Consider the following 19,780-nt stretch of genomic DNA (forward strand, 5'->3'; position numbering starts at 1 on the left):
GTATGTGCTCAGATGTCATGTCTTTGACCAGTCTGCCTGCCATCCCTTGAATCCACTTTCTCTAGTTACCTCCACCTGACATATAGTTGTTGTTTTCTGTTCTCACAAGAATGTAAATTTCACAAGAGTGTGGATTATTTATTCAAGATTTGTTTCCTACTATATTCCCAGAGTTTAGCGTGGTGCCTGTTACTAAAACATGTTGATTAGGGCTGGGGATGCAGCTCAGAAGTAGGTGTTTAACTAACATTTGTAACGCCCTAGATTTTATCCCTAGCACTGAAAAAAGAAAAGAAAACAATTCAAAACCAAAGAGATGTTGCATAATAGTTTAATTGGACACTCCACGTATGGCTAGATCCAAAAACCCCCCCAAATATACCAAAACTAAAAAAGGTAGAATAAGCCCAAAGTTGGACTCTTGCTTGATTGAATGTATTGTCATATTTAACATCTATATCAGTCACAGGAGAAGCTATCAGATCTAGCACAGAGAAAAACATGAATCTCTCCTCAGCAGTAGACATTGACCAAGGTAATCACTGACCCGCTTCCCAAACAGATGATTATCTTTGCTGCCCTTGGACAAACCCTTAGCAACTGAATCACATAAGTGGCTCCCTAAGTTATGGACTGGGTCTGTCAAGAGCCCTCTGAATATAACTTTCTTCCTACTTCCTATGACTAGAAAGAGACTGAGAACAGAGAAATCAGCATTGGTCTCACTATCTGGGCCTGAAGACTCCTGTTTGTAAGTGGCCTTCTCCTATAGGGACCTATGTGAGGAGCTTGTTCTGGTCATGGGACACTAGGTCCCGCCCCAGGCAGTAGCATCTTCCTAACTGTGGGCTACTCTGTTCTAGTTTTAGGCATCAGCATTTGAGCTAAATTGAATTATTTTTAAATTTCCAAATACTCTTTCAACCACCAGATGGCTCAGATTGATGTTGAGATCAGTCTCTGTCACTGGACTCTTCTCTAAGCCAGACATGCTTCCTGAAGCCTATGGGAGCTGACCTCCCTCCCCCAGGACCCTGGCCACTAAGGCTGTTTAACCAAATGAATGAACCTTCTTAAAGTATCACTGTGTCACACAAGTTCCATGAAGAGACCATAGGTTTTTCTCTTTCAAACACACTTATTTTTATCTTTTGCTTATCTTGAGATGGGGTATTTCAAGCTGGCCTTGAACTCATTATGTAGTCCAGGGGGGCCTCACCTTCCCAGTGATCCTCCTGCCTCAGCCTCTGGAGTGCTGGGATTATACACATGTGTACATTGCCCTGATAATCTGCCAAAAATACATATGAGGGAAATTTGATTTGTAATTAGAGGCAAAACTCCTCTTACAATTGTTTCTCTGGGACCTACTTTATTTTTCTTCTGTACATTCTCTGTGTTTTCCCTCCAAGAATAATTTCTATATCATATGCATGTTTTCCCCAAAACTTTTTTCTCTCCTTTCTTCCACAGAAGCTACTCCAAGACTCAAAGAAGTAGGGACTGTGCAGTTATTGTATGGCTTGAATGGCTGTGAGTGTTTGGAGGGAACCCTATGGTGTGGTGGGAGCTTTGCAACCTCAGAGTGCCAGCCACTCTCTCTGGGGGGGGCCATTTCCTGCTGTAATCAGAACCTCTAAGGCCCTTTGCTGAAGCTGCTTGACATACCCTGGGGCATTGTGTGAAGTTTAGTTGTAATTCACTTTAATCAGAAATAGGGGAAGAGGCAGGCTTGGCCATGTGCACCTACATCTGCAGCTTGATGGAGCCCAGCAAGGGCCCTCCCATTTGCAGGCTCAGCACAGGGAGATCTGAAAGTTCCCCTCCCTGCCAGTGTGCTTCATGGAATCTCCAGGAGAAGAACACATTTCTGAGCAGTTGTATCAGAAACACCTTTCAGTTACAGGAGCCATGTATTTTTAATTTTTTTAATGCACTACAAGTAGATACTTACTAGATATAAAAGCCATTCTATGAAAAAATAATTTTCATAACAAAGATAATTAGAGAATAGCAATGGTAAATATAGTGTGTGTCATGATCTTAAAAGAATATATTTTCATTTGCTAATTTACCTCCCAACTTACTTCCTAGTAATACTATTCGATTTTTTGGGGGTAAACATTTTCATTATTAACAAAGTATCTCACAGTTGGTGTAGTTTTGAATAGTTTCTTCCTATGTTACAATATCTATTGTACTTTTTGGTCCTTATATATACTTTCAGCTTCTCACACTAGAGAGACAGATATTTACACACATGTGTTCAGTTTACTTCACTTAATAGTATGGTCTCAAGGTACATCCATTTACCTAGAAATGTCTTGTTTATCGTTCTTTATGGTTGAATAGTACTCCATTTTGTAAAAAACTTTTTTATCCATTCAACAGTTGATGGGTATTTGGGCTATTTCCAAGATTTAACTATTACAAACTGTGCCGCTATAAACATGGGTGCATATGTATCTCTGTGGTATGATGCTTTGGGATGATACCCAGCAGGGGAATAGTTGGGTCAAATGGAACCTCTAATCCTAGTTTTTTTCAGGAATCACCACACTGATTTCCACAGTGGTTGCAGCAGTCTACACTTCCACTAGCAGTGGAGAAGGATTCCTTTTTCCCCACAGCCCTGCCAGCATTTGTTGTTGGTTGATTTTTTTTTTTTGAACTGGGGATTGAATTTAGGACCTTGTGCTTGTGCGGCAGGCAGTGGCGCCACTGAGCTAAATCCCTGGCCCTGATTTTTTGATAATAGCCATTCATTCTGGAGTGAGATGGAATGTTAGTGTTGTTTTAATTATGCATCACTCTAATGAATAATGATGTTGAACATGTTTTTACATATCTATTTGCTGTTTGTACTTTTTCATCTGAGAAGTGTATATTCATCTCAGATCCCCAGTTTTGGACTGTTAAATTTCCGGGGGCTGATTTTTTTCAATTCTTTCTATATTCTACATATTAGTCCTTTGTCTGAGGAACCACTGGCTAAAATTCTTTTTTTACTCCATGGGTTGTCTTTTCACTCTATTAGTGATTTCTTTTGCTGTACAAAAGCTTTTTAATAAGATGAGCTCTCGGTTGTTGATTCTTTGTAGTATTTCCTGTGCAGTTGAGGTTCTGTTCATGAAGTCTTTGTTTACTCCTCTGTCTTTAAGCATTCTACCTATCCCATCTTCCAGCAGATTTAATATTTCTATTTTAATATTCATCTCTTTGATCCATTTTGATATTAGTTTAGTCCATGGTGAGAGACATGAGTCTAGTTTTAGTCTTCAGCATGTAGAAAGCCAGTTTTTCTAGCACCATCTGTTAAAGAGGTTTTCTTTCTTCCAGTATAGGTGTTTGTCACAGATAAGGTGGCTGAGTGTGTTTGAGGTTCTTTCTGCATCTTCTACCCTCAGGTCTGTTCCCACCCCCCACACCCCCACCCCTGCCAGTACCATACTGTTTTTTTTTATCACAGTAGCTCTGTATTGCAATTTCAAGTCAGGGATTATGCTGCCTCCTGCCTTGCCTTTGTTACCCAGAATTGTTTTTGCTATTCTAGTTCTCTTCTGATTCCAAATGAATTTTAGTAATGATTTCTCTAATTCTGTGAGATATGCTATTGGGATTTTGATTGGGATTTCATTAAATGTATATAACAATTTTGGGAGTATGGCCATCTTCACTGTGTTGGTTCTTCCTACCCACAAGCAAGGGATTTCTTTCCATTTTCTGATAGCCTCTTTGATGTCCTTTTTCAGAGTTCTGTAATTTTTGATGTAAAGATCTTTTACTTCTTTTATGAGATTGATTCCTGAGTATTTCATCTTTTTTGATGCTATTGTGAAAGGTATTGCTACATCAATTTCTCTCTCAGTGACTTTATTTGTGTACAGGAATGCTATAGATTTTTCAGTGTTCACTTTGTATTCAGCTATGATGCTGAATTTGGTTATTAAATCTAGAAGTCTTTTGGTGGAGTTTTTGGGGACTTGCATGTAAAGTATCATGTTATCCACAAATAATGGTAATTTAACTTCTTTCTTTCCTGTCTTTATTTTATTTTTTTCTCTTGTCTAATTACTCCAGCTAATGTTTCCAGAACTATATTGTATAGTAGTGGAGATAGTCGACATCCTTGTCTTGTTCCTGATTTCTGAGTGAAAGCTTTCATTTTTTGTCCGCTTAGGATGATATTGGCTGTTGGTTTAACATAGATGTCTTTTTATCAGATTGAAATAAAGGTCTCTATTCCAATTTTCTGGAGGGTTTTTATCATAAGTGACTGATGGACTTTGTCAAATGCATTTTGTGCATCTTTTGAGATGATCATGTGATTTTTTTTTTTTTGGTCTTTGGTGCTATTGATATGGTGTATTGCACTTATTTATTTGTGTGTGTTGAACCATCACTGTATTGCTAGGAGGGATCCTACTTGGTCATGGTGTATAATCTTTTTGATGACTTGCTACATGTTTTGTTTGTCAATATCCTATTGAGGTTTTTTTGTGTCCATGTTCATTAGGGAAATTGGCCTATAGTTCTCTTTTTCAGTTGGGTCTTTCTCTGGTTTTAGAAGCAGGGTAATACTTGCTTTCAGGAATGATTTGGGAGTATTGCTTCCCTTTTAATTTCATTGAAGAATTTAAAGAGTACTAGCATTAGATCTTCTTTAAAGTGCTTATAGAATTCAGCAGTGAAACCATCAGGACCTGAGCTTTTCTTTGTTGGTGCATTTTAAATCACATTTTCAATTCTTTTTTTTTTTTGATACCAGAGATCGAACTCAGGTCCTTGTGCTTGCGAAGCAGTTTCCAGAACCACTGAACTAAATCCCCAGCCCTACATTTTCAGTTTCAGTGTCTGATATTGGGTTATTTAGAATTTGTATGTCTTCTTAATTCAGCTTTGGTAATTCATATGTATCTAGGAATCTGTCCATTTCTATTGTGCTTTTTATCTTATTAGAATACATTTTCTCAAAGTAGATGTTGATGATCTTCTGGATTTCTGCAGGATCCATTGTGATTTTACCCTTTTCATTCCTAACTGTATGACTTTAAATCTTTTCTTGCCTCTTTTTTGGATAAGGTTAAGCCATATATATATGTATATGTGTACATATACATATATATGTATATATATATGTGTGTGTGTGTGTGTGTGTGTGTATATATATATATATTTTTTTTTTTTTTAGTATAATGGGAAAGTCTTAAAAATAAAATCCTAACTAGCTTAAGGCTTTTCCATTGTTTTTGACAGATATGTTCTGATTCGATAGCACAGATAGAAGCAAAAATCAAGAGTCTAACCTGAGTTAAGAGTCTCTTCTCAATAGGAATATCAACATAGGCACCAAGAGCTTTCAGAAGTGGCTTCTGAGATCATCCAGATCTAGTCAGGCCAAGGTCTCTGCTTGTGGCCCTCTATAGATCTCAGGGTCCCTTTTTCCCACTGTGATTTAGGAAGTTTTTGAAGGGAAGTAGAAGGAAGCAGGGGCAAGAGACAGGGGAGGTAGTTTTTCACAGTATGCAAATGTGACTTCAAGGCTTTTCCCCTGACAGCTTCTGGGTCCACTAATCTCTGTGAGGCACTGTGGTAATCAGAGCTCTCCAGAGAAATTTTTGAACTCAGCCAACCACAGATTGAAAATATTCAGGAAAAATAATTGTGAATACTGAACATATACAGGCATTTTTTCTCTTTATTCCCTAAACAATTTCGGAACTATCTACATAGTATTTACATTATAGTGGATAATAACAATAAGCTAAAGATGATTTAAAGTGTATGGGAGAATATACACATTTTACATGCAAATGATATACCAATTTAGTATAAGAAATTTAAATATCCATACTGTGGATTTTGGTATCCACAGTAGATCCTGGAACCTGTGTGTCTCTGATATCAAGGGATGAATGTATTTGTGAAAAAATGGCTTACATGATTGTGGAAACTGGCAAGTCCCAAATCTTCAGGGTAGGCCAGCAGCTCTAATTTCCAGGAAGATTTTGTACTATGAAGTTTGCATCTGAATTACCTGTCAGGGGAAATCAGTCTGTTTTTCATTAATGCCTTCAACTGATTAAGGTATATCTTAGGTTATAATCTACTGTATTCAATGTTGATTTAAATGTTAACCCCATCTAAGGAACAATTTCACAGAAATAATATTTGTTTCTAGAATAGTGTTTGAACAACTATCTGAGCACTATGTCTGACCCATGTTGATACAGAAGATTGAGCCTCAGGGACACCTTTTCTTTTTTAAGAAATAATTTTATTGGTACATTTTAAGTGTACAATATAATGACATTCATCATTGGTAATTTTCACCTTTACATAATCTATCTTGGTTCTTATTTGTTTTCCCATTCCCCTGCCCTCCCTTCCACCCCTCCACCCCTCCCTATTACAAAGAGTTTGTTTTCATTTTCTCATAATAATTTCATTCCCTTCTTTCCTTTCCCTTACCCCTCCCACTTCCCTTCCCTTTGACCCTTTTCTTCTTATATTACATTATCTATTATACCTTTTTGTCCTTATTAAATTTTCAGTTTCTCACACCAGAGAAACTATTCTGTATTTACACATGTGTGTCCTGTTTATTTCACTTAAGAGTGTCACCTCAATGTGCTTTTTTAAAAAATGAAATTTATTGGTACATTTTAGGTATACAATATGATGACATTCATCATTGGGAATTTGTACCTTTATGTAATATATCTTGGTTCTTATTTTTTTCCTGATTCCCCTGCCCTCCCTTCAACCCCTCTACCCCATCCCTATTTATAAAGGCTTACCTGCTGTTTTTTCCTTTTATCATATTTATTCCTTTCCCTTCTTTCCTTTTCCCTACTCCTCCCACTTTCCCTTCCCCTTTGGACCTTTTCTTCCTATTTCAAATTATCTGTTATACATTTTGATCCTCATTTACACTTTCAGCTTTTCACATAAGAGAAACTATTTGGTATTTATACATGTGTGTCCTATTTATCACTTTAGTGTACATCTATTTTGTTGTAAATGTTTCTACTTTCTCATTCTTTATGGCTGAGTAGTACTCTATTTTATTTTTTAAAAACCCCACATCTCATTTATCCAGTCTCCAGTCGATGGGCTATTTCCAAGTTTTAGCTATTACAAACTGTACTGCTATAAACGTGAGTACACATTTATTGCTGCAGTATGATTCATTTCTTTTGGGAAGATATCCAGCAAGGGAATAGCTGGGTCAGATGGGATCTCTAATCCTAGTTTTTGAGGTATCTTCATACTGATTTCCATAGTGGTTGCACTCCTACCAACAGTGGAGAAGGTTTCCTTTCTTCCCCAACCCTACCAGAATTTGTTATTTGTTGATTTCTTGATAGCAATCATTCTTTCTGTGGTGAGGCAGAATCTCAGCATTGCTTTTATTTGCATCTCTTGAATGACCAGTGATGTTGAACATTTTTTTATCTGTTTATTTGCTATTTCTACTTTGTCTGAGAAAAGGTCTGCTCATTTCAGATGCCCATTTTTAGATTGGCTCTTTAAATTTGGAAGATCTGATTTATTAATTTCTCTATATGTTCTAGATAATAGACCTTTGAGCAACAGCTGGTAAAAATTGTTTTGCAATTTTGGATTGTCTTTTCATACTGTTGGTGGTTTCTCTTGCTGTGCACAAGCTTTTTAAGAAGATGAGATTCCATTTGTTGGTTCTTCACAAGCAACTGAGGTTTTTGTTCATGAAATCTTCAAGGGTTCTACCTAACCTCTCTTCCAGCCAAATTAAGTTTAGTGTTTCTGTTTTAATGTTTAGATCTTTGACCCATTTCAATTTTAGTATAGTGCATAGTGAGAGATATAGGTCTAGTTTTAATATTTGGCAGCTTGAAACCCATTTTTCCTGGCACTATTTTTAAAGAGGCCGTCTTTTCTCCAGTGAGGGTATTTGACTCCTTTGTCAAAGACAAGGTTGTTTCATGTTTCTGCATCTTCTAAGTGTTTCTGGAGTTGTTTCTGCATCTTCTAATCTGTTCTGCTGGTCCTTGGGACTGTTTCTTTGCAAAACCATGCTGTTTTTATCATAACAGCTTTGTAGTATAGATTCAGGTTGGGAATTGTGATACCCCTACCTTGTCTTTGTTGCCTAGAAGTTCTTTTTCTATTCTAGGTCTCTTCCTGTTCCAAATGAATTTTTGGATAGTTTGCTCAACGTCTGTGAAGTATACTGCTGGAATTTCAATTGAGATTGCATTGAATCTATATAGCAGTTTTGGAAGTATGGCAATTTTCACTATGTTGGCTCTTCCTACCAAGAAGCAATAGATGTCTTTCCATTTTCTGATATCATCTGTGATCTCTTTTTTCAGAGTGCTGTCGTTTTCAGGATAGAGGTCTTTGATTTCTGTCATTAGGTTGATTCCTTTGTATTTCATTTTTTGGTGTGCTATTGTAAAAGGAGTCCTTTCTCTCAGTGAATCTGTTGTTAGTGTACAGGTAGGCTATCCAGGTCCTCTACTAGATTCAGTTATTAAGTCTAGAAGACTTTTGGTGGAGTTTTTGAGGTTTTCTATATAGAATATCATGTCATTTGCAAATAGTGGAAATTTAACTTCTCCCTTTCCTATCTTTATTCCTTTTCCTTCTCTTGTGTAATTGCTATGGCTAATGTTTCCAAAACAATCTTGAACAAGAGTGGTGATAATGAGCATCCTTGTCCTGTTCCTGGTGTTAGTGTGAAGGATTTCAGTTTTTGACCATTTAATATGATATTTACTGTTCGTTTTTCATAGATGGCTTTCATCAGATTGAGGTGGAGACCGTCTATTCCAATTTTTTGTAGGGTTTTTTATCATGAATGTGTGTTGGATTTTGTCAAATACTTTTCTGCATCTATTGAGAAGATCATATGGTTTTTATCCTTGGCACTATTAATATAGTGTATTACATTTATTGATTTGCATATGTTGAACCATTCCTGCTTCCCTGGGATGAATCCCACTTGGTCAGGGTGTATGATCTTCCTGATGATCTTTATTCTGTTTGCCAGTATCTTTATTAAGGATTTTTGCATCTAAGTTCATTAGTATGATTGGCTTATAGTTCTCTTTTTTGGTTGTGTCTTTTTCTGCTTTGGGTATCAAGGTGATACTTGCTTCCAGGCATGAATTTGGGAGTATTTCTTCAATTTTGAAGAGTTTAAACAGTACTGGCAATAGTTCTTCTTTAAATGTCTTATAGAATCCAGGAGTGAAGCCATTAGGACTTGGGCTTTTCTTCATTAGTATGTTTTTAATTACATTTTCAAATTCATTGATATTGGGTTGTTTAGAGGTTTTAAGTCTTCTTTGTTCAACTTTGGTAATTCATACATATCTAGAAATCTGTCCATTTCTTCTGTGTTTTCCATCTTATTGGCATATAGGCTCTCAAAGTAGGTATTGGCGATCCTCTGTATTTCTGCTGGATTTGTTGTAATTTCATCCTTTTCTTTCCTAATTACACAGATTTGGGCCTTTTCTTTCCTTTTTTGATAAACTTTGTTAAGGGTTTGTCAATTTTGTTTATTCTTTCAATGGACCAACTTCTTGCTTTATTGATGGTTTTGTATCATTCGCTTCATCTCCAATGTATTGATTTTTGCTTGGATATTTATAATTTCCTCCCTTTCACTAGCTTTGAGTTTGTCTTGCTCTTCTTTTCTAGAACCTTGAGGATCACTATTAGGTTGTTTATTTGGGCTTGCTGTGTTTTGCTAATATGAGTATTCACTGCTATGAATTTCCCTCATAAGACTCCTTTCATTGTGTCCCATGAATTCCTACATGTTGTATTTGCATTGTCCTTTAATTGTAGAAACTGTCTAGTTTCTTTTTAAATTTCTTTTGTGAACCGATGGTTGTTCAGGAATGCATTGTTCAACTTCCATCTGTTTATGAAATTCTTGTGGTTTCTTTTGCTATTGATCTTCAGTTTCATCAGTATAATCTGGTACTATATGGGGGATAACTTCAGTTCCTTTGCATTTATTTAAACATGTTCTATGAGCGAGTATATGGTCTATTTTGGAGAACGACTGTGTACAACTGAAAAGAATGTGTATTATGATTTTGTGGTGTTGAACACTCTGGAAACATCTGTTAAGTTCATTTGTTCATGTGTTTGGTTGAGTTGTAGTGTTTCATTATTTATTGTTTTTTTGCTTTGTTGATCTGAGACAGTGGGATATTGAGTTCCCCCACTACTGTTGTATTAGTGCTTATTTGATTTTTCATATCTGTTAATACTTGTTTTACATAGTTGGGTGTACTAGTATTTGGTGCATATATATTTATGACTGTCATCTCTTTCTCTTGAATTGGTGCTTTTATGAGGATGTTGTAGCCTTCTTTATCTCAATTAGTCTTGGTTTGAAATCTATTTGATATGAAAATGGTATAGCTACTCCTGCTTTTTTTCATTTCTTGCTGCATGTAGTATTTTTTTCCATTCTTTAATTTTTAATCTGTGAGGTCTTTTAAAAATTTTAATTAAGTGTATTTCTTGTATGTCGTGTATTGTTGGATCTTGCTTCTTGACCCATACTGCCATTCTGTTTCCTTTGATTGGTGAATTGAGATGATTAATATTGATGATTATAATTGATACATATTGACTTATCCATGTCATGACCTTTTTCTGTTTTTAGATTTTCCCCCTTTGCATTTAATTTCTTGTCTTGCCTGATCGAGTTGTTCTGCTGGGCCTTGTAGGGTTCTGACTCTCATTGTCTTTTCCTAGGACATTGTTTAAAAATATTTGGAATGCTGGTTTGGTATTCATGAAGTTCCTCAGGTGTTCTTTGTCCGGAAAGTATATTATTTTTCCATTGATTTTGAAAAATAGGTTTGCATCCATCTAGTTAGAGTTTTTTTTTTTATAGCTTGAAATACTTTTCTGTAGATTCTTCTTGACTTTATGATTTGTGTTGAGAAGTCTGCTGTGATTCTGATGGGCTTTCCTTTGTATGTGATTTGTTTCTTTTTTCTCACTGCTTGTAGTATTTTTTCTTCTGGAATGTTGACATATGCCTAGGTGTAGATTTTTTAATCACACTTACTTGGAGTCCTATAGCTTCACTTATATGTATGTCAAATTCTTTTCTCAAATTTGGGAAGTTTTCTGCCATTACTTCTGTGAATTTTTTTAATGTTATTTGCACTATCTCCTGTTTCATTTTTACTTTAATCAGTCTTATGTTTTTCTTTTTTGTATCATCTAGCAGCTGCTGGTTTGATTTCCTTTGGACCCTTGCTATTTTTAAACGTTTTTTTTCCTGGTCACTAATTATAATCCTGTCTGCTATATCTGATATTCCATCCTCACATTGGCTCATTCTGCTGTGTAAACTTTCAATGGAGTTTTTAATCTCCTAGATATCTGTTTACATCTGTTTTATCAATTCTGTTTGTTTCCTTTACCATGATTCTATCATGTTCCTCAGCTCCTTTTTTAAAAAAATCTGTGTCTGTTCCAAAGTTATTTGTTTTTTTTTTTCCTCCCTTGTTATCTGATAAATTGTTTGATTTCATTTTCCAGATCCTTCCACTGCTAGTTCAGGGGATCCAGGTGGTAGAGTTTCAGATTGTTCCATCTCATTGCCCCTTGGGATTGCCTTAGGTTATCTGGAAGTCTGGTTTTGGGTCTTTTTTAGGTGTCTTGTCATTTTAACTGATGCAGTCTACTGAGCCTTTATTGAAGTGACTGTTTACTCTCCCAGTGGGCTTAAATTCTTAACAAGCCTCAGACAGCCCTTCTTTCTGCTACTTACCACTGTGACAATCCCTCTGGTATCTGGGTGGGCCTCTAGCTGGGGTTTGCACACCTGTGCACCTGTTTTCTGGGCAGGCTTCTGGCTCAGGTTTGTGTATACATATAGATGGTATCTTGGCAGACCTCAGGCTTGGGCCTGTAGGCCTGTGCAGTTGCCTCCTGGTGGGCCTTGGCTGGGGCCTGTTGGCCTGCCCAGCTGTTTTATTCATGGGCTTCTGGCTAGGGCCTGTGCCTACCTACTGATGATATCTGTTCAGGCCTCTGGTTGGGGCCTGAGTGCCAAATCCACTGCTGTCTGGATGAGGAGGGGCTCCCTTCTCTTTGCAGCTATCCTAGTGGCTTCTTAGTGAAGCCCCAACATTTACCTTGTGCCTCTAGCACAAGATCCCATTGAAAATGTGACAGAGTACAAAGGATGTGGGGCAATGCAAGTACAGTTTGCTTATTTGTGTCCTTTGATTTTAGGTATTTGAAACTAGGATTCATTTGTTTGCTTTCAAAGTTATTTCTCTAAAGATACTCTGGTAGAGACTGAGGATAAACAGCAGTATTTGGTTCTGATCTCTATTTGTTTATGACTCTGCATGGTTGCCTAATATGTTCTATAATAGAGACAAAAGAAAAGAATGTGCAGACTTTTGTAGATTCCTTTATCTAATTAAAATGTATGTTCTTGACTTCTAAGATATACTTTTCACCTTTTTGAAAAATCTATGCTCTTAGAAAGAAGCTACCCCATAAAATGACAGACACTGAAGTTACTTAAATCTTGAAAGTCATTGATAAGAGTGGTTTTTGACTTGTAGTAACCATCCATTTCAAAATGTCTGAATAATTACTGAGATCAAAGAAGAATCCTGAGAACTTTACTGCTCAGTTTGGAAAAGATATTAATTTCCTCACAAGACTGTTTTCTCAAAACAGTGAACTATAGCACAAATTTATTCATTAAAACAAAAAATAGGAGATATGTAACTAAAAGAATAAAGCCAGAGAGACAGTGAGAAAGCAGAGGATGGTAAAGATTTTATCAGAGCACAAATGTAGAATGTTCTTTGAGAAGAATATAATTTGGTGTAACCTGAATGCAGTTATTCTAATGTAACAGTCATGCATATTTTACAATGTGATTATAATAAAACTTTGCCTAGTCTTTTGTTTCAGTAATGTCAGTTTTAAGGAGAACTTCATGTTATCCATTTCTACACTAAAAGAGTATCAAATTAAAGAATTATCTCTTCAACAGCTTGGATCAAAGCTTTTATAGCCCCTATTAAAGAATGTTGTTCATTGTTTCTGATTCAAAACAAGTTTGACAAAATGTATTGTGATTTACAGCAGAATTAATTAATAGATATATCTTTTCATACACTGCCCCTAGCAAAGTTTCTGTTCATTATTACTTGAAGGAAATAGATTAGTTCTGACTCACTGTTCATATTTAATATAAAAACAACACACTAGAGGTGTAGCTTAGTGCTGCAGCACTTGTCCCGCATGCACAAGGCCCTGAGTGCAATCCCAAACACTATGGGGTAAAAGGAAACAGTAGTATAAATGGTACCTCTAAGTTGTATTTTAGTCTAAACTCCTAAGCATAGCAGAAAGTAACAGACAGTATTGTTACATTATTAAATTGAGAAAAGAGTGGAGTTAGGACTCCTTTGTTTAACAAATATCCATTGACTTCAGCTATGTGTAGACACTGTTGTAGATGTTATGAATTCAACAGCCTGTAAGACTCTTTCCTAGGATGTTAGTCCAATGAAACTTACTCAGATGTTCCCCAGAGAATCACCTTACCAGGGAAGATAATTTTTAATGATGTAAACACACAGTAGTGGCCCTAAAATCTCTCTAATTTTTCTTTTCTTTTCTCTTTTTTTTTTTTTTTTGAGTGTATGAGAGATCTTTATTAAGGAGCTGAGGTGGCATGGTGGCCCACTCAATGGAAAGAGTACAAGAGAGAGAGAAAGAGAGAGAGGGAGGAGAGAGAGAAAATGGGAAGGGGCTTGGTTATATATTGAGTGACTGGAGTAGACAGGTTGGGGATTGCATTGGCTGCACGGGCAGCCAATCAGGGACCACTCTTGGACATTTATTTTCTATGCAGGTAGGAAGTGGAAACTAAGGTGAAGAAGGAAGTTATTTATCAGAATGGTGGCAGTCATTCCAAGGCACTTATCTTATATTCCTCCCTTTTTTGTTATGACCTTGGGAAGAGGGGCAAAGTATCTCTCTTCTGTAGGTACCTCCTGCTGAAAAGGGGCAGTGTGGGGTGATATGAGGCCAAGGGAAGTATCTCTATTCTATCATCTTTTACTCTCTCTCTCTCTCTCAGGAAGTTATTTATCAGAATGGTGGCAGTCATTCCAAGGCACTTATCTTATATTCCTCCCTTTTTTGTTATGACCTTGGGAAGAGGGGCAAAGTATCTCTCTTCTGTAGGTACCTCCTGCTGAAAAGGGGCAGTGTGGGGTGATATGAGGCCAAGGGAAGTATCTCTATTCTATCATCTTTTACTCTCTCTCTCTCTCTCTCTCTAGGTGGTGCATGCCTGTAATCCCAGCATTTGGGAGGTTGAGGCAGGAGGATTGCTTTGAATTCGAGACCAGCCTGGGCTACATGGTGAGTTCCTGGTCAGTCTCAACTTACATAGTGAGACCCTGTCTTAAAAAAATATACTAGCACTGCCAAGGAGTTAAATTAACCCATCTATTTTAATTGGGGAGCATGTGTAAGTGGGAAGGTGACTGGATGGCAGGACAGATGAACCAAAAATCTAGTGTGGAAGTTGGGTGAGAAGCAGACATGATTTAAATCACCCAGGTGCCAATTAGGGCCACAAACTGTGTGGTTATTATAATATCCTGGGAGTAGAACTAAATTATCTTGTCTCTGTCATGATGAATTTAAGGAAGAGCTCATATATTTAGTGTGATGGGGCAATTTTGTGGTTTAAGGATAAGTGACAGATTAAATCTCTCTGTGTTGGGGGATAGATATTGTTGGGGATAGACACAAAAATTGTTGATCTAGACTTATAGTCTTGGGATGGTATGACATCATTAAAGCCTAATCTGGTATTTCTATCATTGTTGTGGGGAAGAGGGTATGAGCCAGCAGAGAAGGAGAAATGTGTATAGAGTTAGCTCTGGGGAGTTGAAATTGTGGAAAGTTCCTTGGTAAAAATGATCTGTAATCCACACTACCACTCCATCTGGAGACTCTTCTAAGGGGTAGAGCCAGTGAAGATCTTGTTGTAGCTGGCAATGAAAAGCTGGAACCGCTGTCAGATCCACAACATATCTTAATAGAGAGATGAGTGAACATGTTCCTGTAAAATAAGCAGGTTTACAGTGTGATTAGAAATTTTTGGATTTGATTTTGGAGGAATCAGAGTAAGCAGGGGCAACCGTGACCAGAATGAGGATGTAAATGAGGGTCAAGAACAGAGATTATTTATGGTGTCTAGTGACATCTGAGATATGAGAATAGCCTATATTGTCCTATAGCCCTGGAGTTTTATCTCTGCCTTCAATGAAATGTAGAAAAATGTGTAACCTTGGGATACAGAGACTCATTTACTTAGTAAGTGAAACCAAAAAAACTTGTACTGTTTTAGAAGTAAATTAACTCCTATTTGGCTTGTAGATATAGAAGGAAGACAAATCCCATTGAAAGGTAGATTATTTTTTTAGAAATAAGCAAACTTGAATACCAAAGCTAGAACTCACACATCTATTTTACAATAATTAGAACAGCAAAACAGACAGGGGCCTATTATGGCCAGAAGACACATGCAGATTAGCAGGCCCAATAAGGGAAGTAGCCATGGCATAATCTGTTGGAACCAGGAGAAGTCTTGGGTCATTTCTCATGTAACCATTGTTTTGAAAGGTTTTGATGTATTGTTCTAATTTTAAACTTTTACCTTGACTATACCAGATTGGTTAACAAAATAGCACTCTTTACCTACAGCCTGGCATGTTTTTTATTGGGCTGCTTTTAGCATGTTGAGGGCAAGTGATGTTGTCCTTTTGCCCTGTGTACGTCAGGTTAGTGGTTTGTATAGGAAATGGGAGACCCATAGTGAAGGGTCCCAGAACTGTGGATAAATTGCCAGTGTTTGAGACAGACAGATTAAAATCTAGAGGGATGGGAATTGGAGTGAAAGAGTGGGGGTAAACAGATATAAACATCTAACAGTCTGAGATATTGACAGGGAGATAGTAGAGGGTGGTAGTAAATAGGTGTTTTTTGGGGGGGGCGTTGTGTGTGTGTTTTTTTTTAGACTGAGTTATCTGGTTTACCACTTGGAGATCTATCCCTTTATAGGGAGATGGAGTAATTGGCCTCAAAAGTCTGTCATTAGCTCCTGCTTATTGATTACCTCTTTTGGTTATTCTTTTCTTCTGGGTGTTTAAGACCAAATTAAAGTGAGAACTGTGTTAGTCAATTTGAACCTCTTGCTATCTGTCAAGGTCAGTTAAGTCTCTTTAGGCATTATTTTGGAACCATGCATAGAGCTTTTCAGTTCCCAGTTTCATCTGTTAGAATGGGTCATGGCCTTGCTTGACCATGGTGCTTTTAGTGAAAGCATGGAAGATTTTTTTGGTGACCCTCCTTTAGCACACGTTACATTTGTCCTCTGGTGTCCAGAAATCTCCCTGTTCAGGAGGTTTGGTGATGTACCAAGGATGTAGGATGTTGTAGAAAAAGTTCCTTCATACCTTGGATCTTTGATGACCTTGGATGGCGAGAGCCAAAATATTGGCAATCTTCTTAGCCCAGTTACCTTTTAATGTTGGTCTCTGCACTTTGGCGATGGAACACCCAGAAGAGAAGATCAGTGACATCAGTAGTGCAGTAGGAGCTTAACTATCATAATTTTATCTAGATAGTAAGTACCCTGGAATTTAAAATATAGTTAGAGGGCTATTATTTTATCAATTATGCTTGTTTAAGTATTTGATTTTCTGTAGAATATTAACAGAAAACTTGTAATCAGGAGCCACACATAATGATATTTTAGCATGACAATCATGATGACATCTTGGTAACAAACTTAGATGTGTATCATAGTATAAAATAGCTATTGTTAAATGTATTTATCTTTTAAAAATATATGAAAACAAAAACAAAAATCCAGGAAACTTACTTATTACGTTTTGATAGGGTGCCATCTAAGGAAAGTGTATGGGCCTACAAATATACCTGTAACCATAAGTAGGTAGAGCAGAAGAGAAGGGTGAATACCTGGATCAAAAGGTTATTGTCATAAACAATATGTTAGAAGACCTGCATAGTCAAAGAACATTAATACATTTTGTACTCCAGAAAAGTAGCAATAATAATTATTATAATTATATGAAATCTTATGTTCTGTAATGTAGCTTCATATCAAAAGGATCCTCTTTTTTTAAAAAAAAAATAACTCCTTGGGTTTTTTTTTAATACAGAAAATATTATATTTTGAAGATATCCATCATAAGCATGTTACAATAACATATTTAGAATTCAACCCTTTGATGATAACCAATGTAAACATTTTATAATGACATATTTAACAAGGCATATCTTCCCATAAAGCTATGAAAATTGTTTGAGTTCCCATTAGTGAATAAAGATCACAATACATTTTTCTGAGCAGCTGCTTCTTTACTTACCAACAGGAGTGTACCTAAACCTAAAAGTTTATATTTAATTATCTTAATTTTTTTTATTTAACCTATAAAACCAGGTTGTGGAAATCAACAATCTACTTGTATTTGATGTTATTTTGATCAAAAACATAATTGGACAAACACTTTTAAACATTTAGACACAAATATATAAGACAGTTTAAGCTAGAGTGCACTCAGATGGTTTTGGCCAATTGCATTTTAAAATCTTTTAGTTATGACTAGTCAAAACTTTTGCAGGTCAAAATTAACAGAGATATCTTGTAGAATTAGGATGAAAAGGAATGAAAGCTCTTTATGACTTTAAATGTAAACCTTTTATAACAAACTTGAAACCCACAAGCAAACATACATAATTTCTTATTAAATCATTTCCATACACCTTCTCTACATACTTAGGCCTTCTGGTCTTTTATATCTTTCTTTATCTCTTTCTAACAAGACAAACATACAAAATCCTTTCATATCAAAAGTATATCCCTTTTACCCATAGCTTTCCTAATATTTCCTCTGTCTCATTTACTATTAACCTATGACAAACTTCATTTGTTAAAATCTTGCTGTCTTTTTATTTTTTTTGTTTTCAGCAAAACTTTAGTTGGTCAGTTAACAGAGATCTCTTGCAATTAGGATGAGAAGGAGTAAAAGCACTTTATAACAGTAACATAATGTTGTGAAACACATCAGTTAAACATCTAGAAACCAAACACCATCAAATATTATTTTAAGTTGAGGACGAAAGGTACATTTTTGTCAGTTGGCTAGAGGAGGGAATGATAATGAAGTTTTTTCCTTGAGGTGGATATAGGGTTGGAGGGTGAGGAGAAGACTGAGGGTGTTGGAAAGGACCATAAAAATATCATGCCAGGTTAAACTTTAGGACTGGGTAATAAGTATATTACTTATGAACTTGTGAACAAGTGAGACTAAGTTGGCTGTGAGAAAACTCAGTCTTTTTTCCATCTGTGAAAGGTTGGACAAAGAAAAGGGAACATTAACCCTGACCATGCCTTCAGCTCCCAGCACTTCACAAAGAGGCATTTGTGTTGCAGGGATTATTGGTGGTAGAGTAGGATAGCGGGAGCAAGTGTGGGGCAGAGAGATGCAAGATGGCAGAGGTGAAAAGGGATCACAAGATGGCGGCAGAGGAGGGTCAGAGTCACAAGATGGAGGTTTACAAGATGCTGTCAGAGAGGAGGGAGCATGTGGAAGATTAGGGTCGCAAAATGGAGGTGTGCAAGATGGCAGTGGAGAGGAGGGAGTATGTGGAGGAGGGGAAGAGGAAGGGCAAGATGGCAGAGGTCTTTGAAAGTGGTAAGAAGGAGACTTACGTGCTGGATCAAACTCTTCAGAGGTGTAGGAGGAACTTAGGGGTTTAGTAGCAAGCAAAACCTGATGAGGCTGACAAGAACAGAGGGAAGGTTTAGATAGATCTTAGATAGGAAAAGCCCTGAACATATGGTGTCTCATTCCATTTGCCCATGTACCCACAGAAGTTGTAAAGATCCTGAATAACTGAGAGATCAAAAGAGCCATTAGGTGGCCATTTACTCTGGTTATCTAATAAATGTTGGGGCCAAATTTGAGTAGAAAGCCAAATAAGGTGTTTAGATTTTAGATCGAATCTGAGTCTGAGAGCTGTGAGAGTTTTGAATAGACAGCCCAAGGGAATGTCTGTCAGAATGGATTGTGCTCATCCCATGGCGGAGAAAGGAGACTTCTGTCGCTGCTCACTGAAGCATCCTGGAGTGAGGGACAGGGAGTCACAAGAGTAAAGGCGCCACTTAGAAGGGTCGTCACCACTCAGGAATGGAATGCCAGACCACAGTTGGCCAGGGAGACTTGGGACCTGAGCTCAGGAATTTCTAGTCAGAGGCCACAGTTGGCTGGGAAGACACCAGGTCTCCTAGAGGGGGACAGGCCAGTGCCTCAGGAGTCTCTGCCACGAGGGTCAAAATCCAGACCAACAATACCCTCGAGTAAAGGCTGGTTACTCACCTATCGATGAAGCCAGTGGTGTTGCATGGAGAGGCATCTGGGTGAATGGACATGAGTTGTCAGATGGGAGGATTGGGCACCAAGGCTTGGGGTCCGTGAACTCTTGGCATTAAAGCTGGGAGTCGGGTAGCACCAGATCCGAGTCACGGCACCAATGAAAGAAACTGGCACCTGCCGAGGATCAGTCTGCGCACTGACAGAGCTCCTATGAGAGATCTTTATTAAGGAACCAAGGTGGCACTGGTGGCCCACTCGGTGGAAAGAGAACGAGAGAGAGAGAGAGAGAGAGAGAGAGAGAG

At 37.3% G+C, this 19,780-nt stretch overlaps 1 protein-coding gene across 3 annotated transcripts in view; it reads left to right on the top strand.

Moving 5' to 3' along the window:
- Window positions 1-19,780, top strand: part of Mtus2 (microtubule associated scaffold protein 2) — a 665,483-nt gene that overhangs the window by 221,763 nt on the left and 423,940 nt on the right. The gene's annotated exons all lie outside the window — the stretch shown is intronic.

Source organism: Fukomys damarensis, unplaced genomic scaffold (assembly GCF_012274545.1).
Source record: "Fukomys damarensis isolate Sample0158 unplaced genomic scaffold, DMR_v1.0_HiC HiC_scaffold_38, whole genome shotgun sequence".
NCBI lineage: Eukaryota > Metazoa > Chordata > Mammalia > Rodentia > Bathyergidae > Fukomys > Fukomys damarensis.